This window comes from Phyllostomus hastatus, unplaced genomic scaffold, assembly GCF_019186645.2.
Source record: "Phyllostomus hastatus isolate PE091 unplaced genomic scaffold, TTU_PhHast_1.1 phas_scaffold_317, whole genome shotgun sequence".
Classification (NCBI taxonomy): Eukaryota; Metazoa; Chordata; class Mammalia; order Chiroptera; family Phyllostomidae; genus Phyllostomus; species Phyllostomus hastatus.
Window position 1 is genome coordinate 332,839 of NW_025334023.1, and position 13,029 is coordinate 345,867.

The following is a 13,029-nucleotide window of genomic DNA, read 5'->3' on the forward strand; positions in this document are numbered from 1 at the left end:
TCTGTTTTACCACAGTAAATTTAGGCCAAATACATTGGCCTAAAATATTTTATTCTTTATCATGTAAAAAAATAATAACAATAATACCTATCTGGCAGGGGAGACACCATGATCACGAAGATGGATTTCCCAGTGTGAGGCTTATCCATTGCTCTCTGGGTGTGCTGAGTCCTGCTCATTTCCCCAAATGTGGGGAACTTGACTGTATAATTTGTTGTAGTGGGGGCTGTGTTCATACTCTCCCCTTGGAAAAAAAAACCCAAACACTGTTGTATGTCTTAAGATTTTATATCAATTGTTTGTGGTAGACAAGATAATAACCCGGGAAGATATCTGTGTCCCAATGCCTGGAACTTGTGAATATGCTACCTTTACGTGGCAGAAGGAAATTTGCAGATACGATTCAAGTTGAAGACCCAGATGGGGTCATTATCCTGGATTATCTGGGTGGGTCTAATCTAAGCACGTGAGTTCTTAAAAATAGAGAACTGGAAAGATAGCACTATGAGAAGAGCTTGCTCCACTGTTGTTGGCTTTGAAGATGACAGAAGGAGACCATGAGCCAAGACATGTGGCTAGCAACTAGAAGGAGAAAACAGAAGAGTTTTGATTCTTTCCCAGGCCCTATGGAAAGGAATGCAGCCCTGCTGATGCCTTGGTTTTAGCTCTGTGAGACTCATTTCAGACTTCTAACCCACATAAGTGGAAGATAATAAATTTGGTAGAAGAATCTATTATTACTTTGATTTATGCTGTTACCGAGGATTAAATGGTTTAAGTAATTACTTAGGTTTCTCAGTTAATAAGTAGCACAACCAATATTCAAAGCTTGGGATATTTGGAGACCCTTTTGGTTTTAAAAATTCATTTCTTAAAGAATCATCATACAACTCTTCTTCTTCCGGTAATTCCAGTTCAAGTCATTCTAAACTCTATAGCACACATGCATGTTGTGTGCCAGACAAGATGTTAACATGCTGTCACTTGTGTAAGCTTATGTTTGACATATGAAAGTTTGTTCTGTTGTGTGTGCTTATAATGAACTCCTCGGGACTTTTGAAAACATTTTCTCTACCAGGCTGGGAAACTTCTAGGGCAGTGACTCAATTCCCATTAGTCTCAGAAATGACTTAGAAGGGATCATATTTATATTTACCCTGGCCAAAAGAATGTGACTTTTTTTTCTCAGAGCAATAGTACTGCAGGAGTGTCACGTGGAACTGGTGTGCACACTGGAATGGTGCTGACTCACACTGGTACACATGCTTTCAAAGCAGGGCTCTTCTCACCAACCTACTCTCCACCCAGCCCAGCAAAAGAGTCACTGGTAATTTGATTCAACCTTCTAAAGTCTGAGCAAAATGCCCCTCAATAAAATTACACAGCAACAGGAATGTGCAGTTGTCAATACCAATACCATTCATTCAACCATGGAAACATACCAGTCTGTGACATCATTTGCCTTCATATTCATGCTTTCCAAACTTGTTAATCCAAAGAGAAAGAGCAGAACTAGAAACAAGAAAACTGTGCCATAGGGACTTGCAATGTTATTTATTATCTCTATTTTACAGAAAATTGTGCCATAGGGACTTGCTATGTTATTTATTATCAATATTTTACTACAGTAAATAGTGAAATATTTTTGCCTGTCAAATCAACACATTTTTTAAAAACTTAATACACAGTATTGTGTTTCTGTATTATAGTGGACTAAGCAGTATTTTATAATGTTTGTGTGAACTTTCTGGAGGTGAATTTTCCAGTATATTGCCTCAGCATACCTATAATATTCTATTTCTAAAAATTCATCCAAAGCAATTTATCAGAGATGCAGGCTATGTTGTATAGAAGGAAACATCAATTACAGCATTATTCACAGTAGTCAAAACTATCGGTAACAAAAATTCTCAGTGACATAAAAATAAAATGTTATATCCAGTCATAAAATGCTGTACAACCTTTAAAATTCATGCATGTAGCAGCTTATATGGATGGTCATGCTGAATCAGGAAGTGGAAAAGCAGAAATCAGGGCTAAGAGTCTTAAAATACAATGTATAGTGCAAGTTCTGCAAGAAACAGAAAGTCTGAGACAGGAACAAGTGTCCTGAGGCATATCAGGTAATCTAGAATTAATGGACTAAAATTGTAGAAAGAAATCTAAAGCAAGCAAACAATAATAACAAAAAATGTCACTGCATTAATGATTGTTCTGTTTAGGCCACTATTTATAAAAAATATCAGGGTCCTACAACTTCTACTGACCCTCCATGGTCTGATGAAAGTCTCATTTTCCTCTCCTCCTGGATCCAGCCATGTCAAATTATGAGCAGTTCTACCCTGTTGATTTGGCCAACACCAGCCATTCAATTTCAGTGGACAAGGAAATGCAGTGCATTCTTACCTCTCTCATTTAACTTCTCTGGCTATTCTTATCATTCCTATTTATCTAATTCCTCTCTACTCCTACTACATCTTATAATTCTCCCATCAACATTCTTTATTCATCATTCATTATTACAAAAATATTGCATGCATACCACATATCTGTTATTAAACAAGATCTGAGGTTAAAACAGTGAATGCAATAGACGTTGTCCCAGGTTTACAAAGTCTAGGGGAGGACATAGTTGAGTATATGAGAAATTACAATACTGTGTTATAGTTACTCTAAAATGGAAATTAGTAGAGATCTTTGCTATTGAAGGACTAGTAGCATAAGTGTGCTTGTTAGAATGCTTGTTGGAAATGCAATATATTAGATGTACTGAATCATATTCTGTATTTTTGAAAGATACCTAAGGGACTCTTGTGACAATCATGTTTGGGAAGAATTCATATAGATCATCACATAAGTGTTGGGAAAACCTAGCCCCAGGTGGTCAAGGGAAGCTAATGAAATATAGTTGCTGAAAGGAGATCTAAGTAAATAAAAAATAACTAATTAAGCATACTTCTTGGCATAAAGAACTGTGCCAAGAATTACATTGCCTTGCAAAGATCTTCTATATAGAAACAAATGGTGAGAAACTATTTCCGGGGGAGCTAGGGAGGAGGGGAGGAGAGTAGGAGGGTACTGTGAACAGACTGTTAGAAGGTCAAGAAAATGTTATAGGCACAGGCAGCTGCTGTGGTGTCTCAACCCATCAGCAAACTCAGCACCATATTGGGAAACCATGGAGCAGGGCAAGTGAAAACAAACACAAAAACAAAACAAAAAGCAAAATTAAAAAAACTCCGACAATGTTCAATTAACATTAATGTAGCTTCAATTTGAAATCAGAAAACTTAGGAAAAAACAATTTCAATTGTTATACAAATGTAAATTTTATGTCAGTAGAATGTCTTTTGAGTTACCTTTGGGGGCAGAACCAAGGAATCAATAAACACCTTAATACTACCACGATGAACAGATTGAGACAAAGCTCAGAGGTGAGCAAAGCCTGCCATATTCAGAGAACTGAAGGTAAGTTCAGTAGGGTTGAAGCAGAGAAGGTGGAAAGACAGTGCTCTCAGGATAGGGCCAGAGGGGCTGCAAGGCCAGATTCCTCAGGGAACTAGGAAGCAAAAGATCAGAAACAGAGCAAAGTCCGAATCAGATCTGTCTTCTTGCAACAGTTGCCTTATCTATCAGAAGTGTGAACTTGAAGGTAGAGACTACAACTTTACATCTCATGTCTGGAGTGCAGTATCTGACACATACTTGGCACTAAATGAAAGCTTATTAAACTGCTATATTAATGAAAAACCATAATAGTGTGACAAATAATAATACATTTTGAATGCGTGCAGAATGTACTATTCTAAGACTTTTCCACAAATTAATATTGGGTCATTTTATTTATTATAGAAAATAAATCTGTGAACTAGATATAATTATTTTCCCTATGTAAAAAGTGAAGAAATGGAGGTGGGGTGGTTACATAGTTAGCACAAGGTCACACATTAAGTGGTGAAGCAGTTGGACCCTGGCTGTCTGGTTCCAGATACTATGAGTGTAACCAATGCTATGTCAGCTCCAATTGGGTAAGTGAATGCACGGAAAGTGTTCAAAATATTCAGGGCCTGGGACAAGCCAACTAGAAAACACTTAGCTATTCATTATGCCTCTTGTCTCTGTTTCCACTGATAATTAGGCCTGGAGTGGTGAATGATTTAAATCCCTTGGGTTTGCTCTGGAAAAGAGTCTGAGGTTCTGCTAACTGCACCGCTTCCTGCAGCCCTGCTCAGGGACCAGCACTATTCAGATTGGAGTCCTCAGCATAAGCAGCAAGATTTTCACATTTGCATCTCTGTAACAGCCTGGGCATCTCCTTTGCTTTTGTATCTTGGGAGCTTCTATATGAATTGTGATTTTTCCCACTGAGTCTCATTCATTTCATGGCAAAGTCATTCCAGGCTATGTAAATGTCTCCCCCATTCCCAAAAGGGCTTTCTGTGGGAAAGACTGTTTCTATTTGTCCAGAAGCTATATAAAACCAATGGTATATTTTGTTAGGTTCTTGATGAATTTCTGGAAAGGAATGTGTCTTTCCAGGCTCACCCAGGGATCTAGAATCTTTTAAAAGGAGAAAAAACTAAACAGAACAATTAAGGTGTCTGCTTTACAGCAATGCTAATGGAAATAGTTACTTCACCCCCTGCCCCCTTTCCATATAGCAGATCTTTGCAAGGCAATGTAAATCTTGGCACAGCTTTGCATGTCAAGAAGTATGTTTAATTAGTTATTATTCTTAAAACTTAACAACCCTCTCAGTTCACCACTAATTTTGAAGACTATATTAATAGGCAAAGGCTAAAAGCCATTTATGAATTTCCACTGTTTTGGCATAAACTCTGTTAAACATGCTTAATTGTCTCCACCGCAGAGGTAAATGTACTGGTTTTAGTGTTAGGCCACCTATCAGAACAGCCTAGTGCCTTGGTAAACTTTTGATGGATACATAAGAGATTGAGAAACAGTTTTGTAGTTTTCTTTAGTCACTTTAAAAAAATAGACTTTATTCTTTAAAGATGTTTTATGTTCACAGAAAATTGAGTGAAAAGTGTGTAGATTGACCATACAACACCTGACCCCCACACATGTATAGCCTCCCCCATTGTCAACATCGCCCACCAGCATGGTTCATGTTACAACTGATGAACCTACATTGGTCCATCACCATTATTCAAAGTCCATAGTTTACTTTAGAGTTCACTCTTGGTCTTGTGCATTACATGGGTATGGTCAAATGTACAATGACATATATCCACCATTATACTATCATACACATTGTTCTCCCTGCCTTAAAAAAATCCCCAGTGCTCCCTTATTAAATCCGACTTCCCTCCAGCCCCTAGCAACTGCTGATCTTTTTACTGTCTCCAGAGTTTTGCATTTTCCAGAATGTCATATAGTTGGAATTATATCGCTTCTTTCACTTAGCAACGTGCATTTAAGATTATTTCATATATTTTTATAATTGATGGCTAATTTCTCTTTAGGGCAGGAAACACTTTATTGTCTGGATGTATAAAAGTTTATTTATTCATTAACCTACTGAAAAATATACAGGGTCTGGGACAAATAACATCAGAAATCTTTCTATTATAAAATCTTTTATTACTACAAAATCTTTTATTATAAAATCCTACGTATGTAATTCTGTAACATAACAATATCATATCAAGCAGCACCCTATGGCATTTTAAGAAAGATGTTCAAATTAAAACTATAAATTATTACACTTGTATTAGTACCCTACCAACCTCACTCAAGCAGGTGTTACTTCTACTGGACCCTGTATTGGTTGCTTTGAAGTTTTGGCAATTATGGATAAAGCTGCTATAAACACCCATGTGCAATTTTTTGTGTAGACACAAGTTTTCAACTTGTGTGGGTGTATACTAAGAAGTGAATTGCTGGACTGTGTGGTCAGAGTGTGATTAGTTTTGTAAGGAACCACCAAACTTTCTTCCAAAGTGGCTATACCATTTTACATTTCCACCAGCAATGAATGAGAGTTTCTGTGGCTCCCCATCCTCACCAGCATTTGGTACTCTTAGTGCCCTGGATTTTGGCCATTCCAATAGGTGTGTAGTGGTATCTCATTGTTACTTTAATTTGCATTTTCTAATGACATGTAATGTGGAGCATGTTTTTGTATGCTTGTTGCTTCTTTTCAAGTTATCCTTTGTTATGTCTGTGCATAAGTTAGTAACAACCCCCAAGATATCCATAATGCCGAGGAAAGGCCTTGGGCTCTGAACCACATAATATTGCACTAGTCTTAGTGAATATAGTTACTCAGGAACTGCTTTGACATCTGGGTCCTATGCCTTATGAATGCTGTACTACTGGCAAATGATGGGAGCAAACTCATCATTTGATGAGAGATTCCCATCTCATGATCACATGAATGATGGGAGATTCATTAATGCCACTTATCTCTTATTTTGCACTATTCAAAGCTTTGACTTACAGCTGTTCAGAGGATTAGCAGGGCACAGCCCTGTTCTAGAGTTCTCTCCTAGGAATTTGTTTCTAGTGGGTAAATGTCTCTCACCAGGAAGCTTCTGGGCTCTTTATAAAGGCTCTTTTTCTCAAATCTGATAGCTCTCCATTCCAGAGAACTCCCTATGAGTTCTCCTGGCAAAAGGGAATATCTTTGGAGATGGTTTCAGAGGGCAAGACTGATGAGAGACTGTTTCCCCAGCCTTAGCACCTTCTCCTCTGGCTTTAAAAGACTCTCTACTATTGTCTGAGATGACTCTTCAAAAGCAGGGGGCAGGATCAAATGAACTTCCTTTCCAGATCCAGGAATTCTTCTTTGTATGAGGTCAGTATTTTAGTACATTGAAGCATTTTCTGAACACCTTTAAAGAAAGTTGATAACTTCATTAGTATATTCAACACGTTCAGATATTATATATATTCATATATTTTATTAATTTGAAAACAATTTCAGTATTGTTCAGAAGTCATTAAAATATAGAATATAGTTATAAAGTCATGGACATGTATTCATTCCACATTTTAAAAAAGTTGAAGTTCTTTTTAAATAAGGAGTGACAAAGCATATGATTTAAAGTCAGAGAGAAGAAAGTAATATGATTCTGCTGAGCCTTGATTTTTTACTCTTAGCCTCAATTTTCTTATCTATAAAAAGTAGCTAATAATACCCAAAGCATGTTACTGTGATTATGATGAATGTGAAGCTTTATAGTTGGGGAAGTCTATCTATATTCTTCGTGGTCTGGTTACAAGCACATTTAAATCAATGCCCTGGAAGAATTCTCCTTGGGAGAGAAAAAAATTATTCAAATATACTTTTCCAAAAATAATTATTTAACATTTGCTCATTAGTTTTAGTGTAAGAACACTCAAGGGTGACTTAAGAAATACAGAAAATAAGCCCTGGCTGGTGTGGCTCAGTGTGCTGACTGAAAGAGGGGGAGATATTTCTCTCCCTCTCTTTCTCCCTCCCTTTCCCACTTCTAAAAATAAATTTAAAAAAAGAATCATATAATTAAAAATAAAAAATTAAAAACAAAAGCTATTCTAGCCACTAATAGAGTTCCCCGCATTAGAGTAGTCTTTCTATGTTCCTTTGATTATATAAGTTGAGTTGAAGAAGGATATTGTGAGAAGCATGCAGGGCAGTGGAAAGGATTCTGAGAAAAATATAATAAAGAAAATTTGGGGGCACATAGGAAGCATTTAATACATTATTACTATTGTTGCTAAAGAGAAGGCTAGCTTGGAAACCTAGATATTCCCCTGGGGTCTCTGAATTTATTTGCTTTCATAAAAAGAGCCTTAACTTGCCCTGGCTGGCATAGCTCAGTGGATTGAGCACGGGCTGCGAGCCGAAGTGTCGCAGGTTCAATTCCCAGCCAGAATATATTCCTGGGTTGCAGGCCATAACCCCCAGCAACCACACATTGATGTTTCTCCTTCTCTCTCTATCTCCCTCCCTTCTCTCTCTAAAAATAAATAAATAAAAACTAAAAAAAAAAGAGCCTTAACTTGAGAGCCTGCTTCCACATCTTTAAATTTAAAAACTATGTCTTAAAGTTGTTACATCTTATCTAGAAAAAGAAGTTTTTATCACTATGTCTAAATTTGTATGAAGTCCTAGTATCAAGAGTAAATACCAGATTAATAAGAACTCCACTAGTTTGTCATCTCTTTTAATATATGTCAACATGGTTACATGACTTTACATCTAACTTGAGGGAGGTCATATATTGGGATTACAATATGTGCCTGATATTAAGGGTCTGGGGTCTATAACTATGATTAAATGCAATTCACTCATATATTCAGCAGATATTCTTAGATGTCACTGTGCCAAGTATTATTCCTGGCTCTGAGGTCATAGGCCTGAGCAAAACTAATGAGGCCCTTGCATTTTCCTGGGGGTCCTTTTTGCCTTAGTGGCTATGCTTCTAGAGCCTTAATAATAGATCTTTCTTTTGTCTTTTCCTTAAATACTGCTAAATTTCCCAGGGTTGTTTCCTCAGACTTCCTTTCCCTTAGATTTTATTACTCCAAGATATTTTTACCACTTCTGTGATTTTAATCCTGACCCCAGTTTAACAACTCTGAAGATGTTATCAGGAGGGCATCACAGAGGTTCTTGCAAGTATGTCACAGGTGAAAAAATGAGGCTTGTCTTCCAGCTGATGTCAAAGTGCTCACTCCAAACTCCTGGATTTTATTTCTGTTTTTCACTGTCACAAGTCAAGCTTTCCAGCCATTATTTTATTTTATTTTTTTGTGAATCTTCAAGAGGCTTTCTGTATTGAACATTTTCTCTTTTTCAAATACCTAGAGAAAAACCTTCTTGTTTACATCTCCTATAACCAATTATTCTCATTCAAGTTGGAGCCACTACCTGTTCATTTGATTTGGGGGGTGGAATGAGACTCATCAGGTTAACTTATACTCAGATATTTTCTTTGCTAGAGTCATGTACAAATCTTCTTGGAGTACCAGGTCAAATTCTAATTCTGTCCATGGTACACACTGCCATTTCATAGAGATAAACATACCTATTGAGAGAATGCATGCATCAGTGATTGAAAGAGGAACCCAGACCTTAGAAATCATACATTCCTTCCAAAGATAAAAGTAGAGTTTCAGAAAAAAATGAGTACAAGAGTCAATATAGAGGAACTTCTTTGATTCTATAGAATTATTGAGCTGGGTAAATGCATGCTTATACCCTCAAACAGAGAAGATGATTCATATTTATCATCCTTCATGTAAATAGAGGTGAATCCAGCATCAGTGATGGTTTCTTAGGGAACTCACTGTCCCAATACATTTTCAATGCCCTTTGGCAAGAAATTCAAACTTTTGAGATATCCTCTCCAATTAATGTCTGAGAGCTTCCATTGAATTGCACTGTTACTGTTGAAGTTACCTTTAGGATATCTGTCTTTAGGGAGAATATTCCATAAATAATATTAGGTTCAAGTTACTGCCTGTATAAACATTTTACTATCTATCACTCACTGTGGTCTATTTGCACAATTTTAACTGTTTTTTCCTGATATTTAGATTTTATCAATAGCTGTTTCATATTTGTTCAATCATAAGCTTTTTCTGATTGAATTTACTGATGAATATTTAATATTATCTTTGTTATCTTATTTCAGTATTGGGTACACAAGAACTTATATACCTTGGACTTCTGGCTAAGATAGAGGCATAGGTACATATACTTTGCCTCCTTGCACAACCAAAAGAAGGACAGCCCCTGTCTCAGACTTTCTGTTTCTTTCAGAACTTGTACTATGCGTTGCGTTGTAAGACTCTTAGCCCTGATTTCTGCTTTTCCACTTCCTGATTCAGCATGACCACTCATATAAGCTGCTACATGCATGAATTTTAAAGGTTGTACAGCATTTTATGACTGGATATAACATTTTATTTTTATGTCACTGAGAATTTTTGTTACCGATAGTTTTGACTACTGTGAATAATGCTGTAATTGATGTTTCCTTCTATACAACATAGCCTGCATCTCTGATAAATTGCTTTGGATGAATTTTTAGAAATAGAATATTATAGGTGTGCTGAGGCAATATACTGGAAAATTTACCTCCAGAAAGTTCACACAAACTTTATAAAATACTGCTTAGTCCACTATAATACAGAAACACAATACTGTGTATTAAGTTTTTTAAAAATGTGTTGATTTGACCGGCAAAAATATTTCACTATTTACTGTAGTAAAATATTGATAATAAATAACATAGCAAGTCCCTATGGCACAATTTTCTGTAAAATAGAGATAATAAATAACATTGCAAGTCCCTATGGCACAGTTTTCTTGTTTCTAGTTCTGCTCTTTCTCTTTGGATTAACAAGTTTGGAAAGCATGAATATGAAGGCAAATGATGTCACAGACTGGTATGTTTCCATGGTTGAATGAATGGTATTGGTATTGACAACTGCACATTCCTGTTGCTGTGTAATTTTATTGAGGGGCATTTTGCTCAGACTTTAGAAGGTTGAATCAAATTACCAGTGACTCTTTTTGCTGGGCTGGGTGGAGAGTAGGTTGGTGAGAAGAGCCCTGCTTTGAAAGCATGTGTACCAGTGTGAGTCAGCACCATTCCAGTGTGCACACCAGTTCCACGTGACACTCCTGCAGTACTATTGCTCTGAGAAAAAAAAGTCACATTCTTTTGGCCAGGGTAAATATAAATATGATCCCTTCTAAGTCATTTCTGAGACTAATGGGAATTGAGTCACTGCCCTAGAAGTTTCCCAGCCTGGTAGAGAAAATGTTTTCAAAAGTCCCGAGGAGTTCATTATAAGCACACACAACAGAACAAACTTTCATATGTCAAATATAAGCTTACATAAGTGACAGCATGTTAACATCTTGTCTGGCACACAACATGCATGTGTGCTATAGAGTTTAGAATGACTTGAACTGGAATTACCGGAAGAAGAAGAGTTGTATGATGATTCTTTAAGAAATGAATTTTTAAAACCAAAAGGGTCTCCAAATATCCCAAGCTTTGAATATTGGTTGTGCCACTTATTAACTGAGAAACCTAAGTAATTACTTAAACCATTTAATCCTCGGTAACAGCATAAATCAAAGTAATAATAGATTCTTCTACCAAATTTATTATCTTCCACTTATGTGGGTTAGAAGTCTGAAATGAGTCTCACAGAGCTAAAACCAAGGCATCAGCAGGGCTGCATTCCTTTCCATAGGGCCTGGGAAAGAATCAAAACTCTTCTGTTTTCTCCTTCTAGTTGCTAGCCACATGTCTTGGCTCATGGTCTCCTTCTGTCATCTTCAAAGCCAACAACAGTGGAGCAAGCTCTTCTCATAGTGCTATCTTTCCAGTTCTCTATTTTTAAGAACTCACGTGCTTAGATTAGACCCACCCAGATAATCCAGGATAATGACCCCATCTGGGTCTTCAACTTGAATCATATCTGCAAACTTCCTTCTGCCAAGTAAAGGTAGCATATTCACAAGTTCCAGGCTTTAAGACACAGATATCTTCCCGGGTTATTATTTTGTCTACCACAAACAATTGATATAAAATCTTAAGACATACAACAGTGTTTGGGTTTTTTTTTCCAAGGGGAGAGCATGAACACAGCCCCCACTACAACAAATTATACAGTCAAGTTCCCCACATTTGGGGAAATGAGCAGGGCTCAGCACATCCAGAGAGCAATGGATAAGCCTCACACTGGGAAATCCACCCTTGTGATCATGGTGTCTCCCCTGCCAGATAGGTATTATTGTTATTTTTTTTACATGATAAAGAATAAAATATTTTATGCTGATGCATTTACTGTGGTAAAACAGACTGGGTAGTGCAGAGAGATAAGCCCAGATGCAGGGAGAATAGTTAAGAAACTGCTGAAATTACCCAAGTGGGAGATACTTGTGCCTTGGGATGTTTGGAGGTGATGGAGAGCATTAAATTCTGGTGATATTTTCAAAGATATTGGCAGAATTTGCAGGTTTGTATGCAGAGTGTAGGAGACAGAAATCAAGGATGACTTTTATGCTCAGCATGGTCCAGAAATAAAGGGGAGATCTGAGGATCTAAAGGGGCTGTAAGGCTACATCAATCTGTGGAGACAGTTTACTAGAGACTAAAGAGGGCAGTAGTCACTTCACCTCAGATGACTGTTGGGAACTGTTACAGGGTGCAGCCAAGAGGGGGGACCCCAAATGGGCATTTGAAATGGAGTCCAGAACTTAAGGTGTCCAGATTTTAAGATGTCTCCATCCCCCAACCCAGGGTGTGGGTTGGGGAAGGGACAAATGGAGCAGGGCCATTGAGAGCTGTTTTGCATAGCAACAGCCTCGCAGCTACCCTCTGGCATGGTCATTTAACATATCTATAGCCTTTGGCTGGTCGCTTAGATATGTTAAATAGCTGTGATCATCTCTGAGCCAGGGGAATGGAAGTAACTTCCCCACCAAGACGTGACTGGGGGCAGATCCCCCCAAGCTACAGTGCCTGCGTGGGAGCTCAGAGAAGATTGGCTCCTGGACATGGGGCCACGCCTGCCCAGACTCAAGATGGCAGCCCAATAAAGCTGGAAGGATATGAATTCTGGCAAGTGAAGCCAAGTGTGGGAGGAGCCGGAAATGAGGCTGCAGAGGAAGATTGGCCGCGGGGATTTAAAACCCAGACTTGGCGGCCATTGGGAGAGAACCACGCGGCTTTGACGGAGTGGAGACTCCTGCATCCCAGAGAGAACCGTGCTGCTTTAGGAGAGAGAAACACGTGGCTTTGGCAGAGTGGGGACTCTCCCCTTCCCGCAGCCCTGAAAGGGAGAACCACGAAGCCTGGACAGAGCGGGGACCCCCGCAGCTTTAGAAGGGGGAACCACCACCTGGTTTTAGCAGAGATCCCAGCGACTCAGCAGAGGGTGCTGGGAACCCAGGGAAGTCTCCCAGTCGAGAAGGAGGACTAAGAACCAGAGGACTGTCTGAGCCATGGACTTCGTTTTCCTTCCCTGAGATACGGTACTCTGGACTGGGCAAAG

The 13,029-nt window shown here is 38.2% G+C and overlaps 2 non-coding genes across 2 annotated transcripts; one reads left to right on the plus strand and one right to left on the minus strand.

Annotated features, from left to right (window-relative positions):
* Positions 1-83: 83 nt before the first annotated feature.
* On the plus strand, positions 84-247 carry LOC123805666. Its single transcript, XR_006783330.1, has one exon. It is a non-coding gene; the product is annotated as a U1 spliceosomal RNA (small nuclear RNA).
* Positions 248-11,600: 11,353 nt separating this feature from the next.
* Positions 11,601-11,764, minus strand: LOC123805678. The gene has a single exon (XR_006783339.1). It is a non-coding gene; the product is annotated as a U1 spliceosomal RNA (small nuclear RNA).
* Between the last annotated feature and the right edge of the window lie 1,265 nt (positions 11,765-13,029).